Consider the following 3,447-nt stretch of genomic DNA (forward strand, 5'->3'; position numbering starts at 1 on the left):
GCCAGCCCACTAGCCCTGAGTGATTGAGCTGTCAGCCCACATGCCCTTAGTTACTGAGCTGCCATCCCACCAGCCCTGAGTCACTGAGCTGCCAGCCCACCAGGCCTGAGTGACTGAGCTGCCAGCCCACCTGGCCTGATTGACTGAGCTGCCAGCCTACCATGCCTAAGTGACTGAGCTGCCAGCCCACCAGGCCTGAGTGACTGAGCTGCCAGCCCAAGAATCCATTTGGCCCACAATGTCCATACTAGCACTCTGGAAACCAATCACTTCGGCCCACAACACCCTCACAGGCCACCAATATTGGAATTGGCGGAGAGGTGAAATATTGCTTTGGGGGACCTGCCCACTCGTGTGAATATGGGCCCCAACAGGTCCCACTTAGCCTAGTTTATTTCTATCGAGAGAAACTTTGTATTTGAAATGTTTTTACGGTTTTATCAATTGAATCATCCAATATTCTGAATCAGTTATAAGGCACAACGTGACAAAATTCCAACATCTGACATTGGGTTGGTGTATCTACCAGGATTATCACTACATATATATATATGTGTGTATGTGTGTGTATGTATTTGTGTGTGTGTGTGTGTGTGTGTGTGTATGTGTATATATGTGTGTATATGTATATATGTATGTGTGTATGTGTGTGTATATATATATATATATATATATATATATATATATATATATATATATATACATATATATATATATATATATGTGCATGTGATTTTGTATTGAGCAGGTACATATTTTACTGTTATATGTAATTAAAATGAATTCATAAACAATGAATAGGAACATTCAGAAATACTGCAAGTTTGAAAATTTGTGGAAGAAATTTTCTTTGCTTTACAACTCTTATTGGAGGATCAATAGGCTAATCACCCACGGAAGATAAATCTGGATAGTTTAGGTGTAACGGGCAGAGCCAAAGATAAATGTGTGCATGGCAAGAATCAAAGTCCTGGATGGCATTTTTGTCCCTCAAAATAAACTCTATGTTATATAAATATATAAATAAATAACTTAAAACCTAATTAAAAACTCTTCATACATTCTCAGGGTCTATACATTTAATATTGTCATACCCAGTCGTATTCACACCTATGTTGAGTCAAAATATGCCATTGTGGTAAGGGAGCAAAGTGGAAGAATCCTTCCTATCTGTCCAAGATCCACTAATGTTCCACAGACTGATATACTGATGGTTTGGAGTTTGTAAAATGTGTGCAGGATAGTTTTTTGCAGCAATACATAGAGATACCTACTAGAAGAGGAGCAGTGCTGGACCTCTTGTTAGATGGGACAGGTGGCGGAGGTATGCGTTGGGGAGCACTTCGGGTCCAGTGATCACAATACCATTAGTTTCAATATAATTATGGAGAGGGTCAGAACTGGACCTAGGGTTGAGATTTTTGATTGGAGAAAGGCTAACTTTGATGAGCTGCAAAATGATTTAAAAGGAGTGAACTGGGACATTTTGTTTTATGGGAAGGATGTAGAAGAGAAATGGAGGACATTTAAAGGGGAGATTTTAAGAGTACAGAATCTTTATGTTCCTGTTCGGTTGAAAGGAAACAGTAAAAATTGAAAAGAGCCCTGGTTTTCAAGGGAAATTGGACATCTTGTTCGGAAAAAGAGGGAGATCTACAATAATTATAGGCAGCATGAAGTAAATGAGGTGCTTGAGGAGTATAAGGAATGTAAAAAGAATTTAAGAAATAAATTAGAAAAGCTAAAAGAAGATATGAGGTTGCTTTGGCAAGTAAGGTGAAAGTAAATCCAAAGGGTTTCTACAGCTATATTAATAACAAAAGGATAACGAGGGATAAAGTTGGTCCATTGCAGAGACAGAGTGGACAGCTATCTGCAGAGCCAAAAGAGATGGGGGAGATATTGAACAATTTATTTTCTTCGGTATTCACCAAGGAGAAGGATATTGACTTGTGTGAGGTAAGGGAAACAAGTAGAGTAGCTATGGATACTATGAGTTTCAAAGTAAAAGAAGTACTGACACTTTTGAAAAATATAAAAGTGGATAAGTCTCCAGGTCCGGACAGGATATTCCCTAGGACATTGAGGGAAGTTAGTGAGAAATAGCAGGGGCTATGACACAAATATTTCAAATGTCATTAGAAACGGGTATAGTCCCCGAGGATTGGCGTACTGCGCATGTTGTTCCATTGTTTAAAAAGGGTTCTAAGAGTAAACCTAGCAATTATAGACCTGTTAGTTTGAATTCAGTGGTGGGCAAATTAATGGAAAAGATACTTAGAGATGATATATATAAGCATCTGGATAAACAAGGTCTGATTAGGAACAGTCAATATGCATTTGTGCCTGGAAGGTCATGTTTGACTAATCTTCTTGAATTTTTTGAAGAGGTTACTAGGGAAATTGACGAGGGTAAAGCAGTGGATGTTGTCTATATGGACTTTAGTAAGGCTTTTGACAAGGTTCCTCATGGAAGGTTGGTTAAGAAGGTTCTGTTGGGTATAAATGCAGGAGTAGCAAGATGGATTCAACAGTGGCTGAATTGGAGACGCCAGAGGGTAATGGTGGATGGCTGTTTGTCGGGTTGGAGGTAGGTGACTAGTGGGGTGCCTCAGGGATCTGTGTTGGGTCCTTTGTTGTTTGTCATGTACATCAATGATCTGGATGAAGATGTGGTAAATTGGATTAGTAAGTATGCAGATGTTGTGGATAATGAAGAGGATTTCCAAAGTACAGAGTGATTTAGGCCATTTTGAAGAATGGGCTGAAAGATGCTAGATAGAGTGTAATGCTGATAAATGTGAGGTGCTTCACCTTGGCAGGACAAATCAAAATAGGACGTACATGGTAAATGGTAGCGAATTGAAGAATGCAGTTGAACAGAAGGATCTGGGAATAACCGTGCATAGTTCCTTGAAGGTTGAATCTCATATAGACAGGGTGGTAAAGAAAGCTTTTGGTATGCTAGCCTTTATAAATCAGAGCATTGAGTATAGAAGTTGGGATGTAATGTTAAAATTGTACAAGGCATTGGCGAGACCAAATCTGGAGTATGGTGTACAATTTTGGTCGCCCAATTATAGGAAGGATGTCAACAAAATAGAGAGAGTACAGAGGAGATTTACTAGAATGTTGCCTTGGTTTCAACAACTAAGTTACAGAGAAAGATTGAATAAGTTAGGTCTTTATTCTCTGGAGCGCAGAAGGTTAAGGGGGGACTTGATAGAGGCCTTTAAAATGATGAGAGGGATAGACAGAGTTGATGTGGACAAGCTTTTCCCTTTGAGAATAGGGAACATTCAAACAAGAGGACATGACTTCAGAATTAAGGGACAGAAGTTTAAGGGTAACATGAGGGGGAACGTCTTTATTCAGAGAGTGGTAGCGGTGTGGAATGAGCTTCCAGTGGCGGCAGGTTCGTTGGTATCATTTAAAAATAAATTGGAT

The sequence above is a fragment of the Leucoraja erinacea genome, chromosome 12 (genome assembly GCF_028641065.1).
Source record: "Leucoraja erinacea ecotype New England chromosome 12, Leri_hhj_1, whole genome shotgun sequence".
Classification (NCBI taxonomy): domain Eukaryota; kingdom Metazoa; phylum Chordata; class Chondrichthyes; order Rajiformes; family Rajidae; genus Leucoraja; species Leucoraja erinaceus.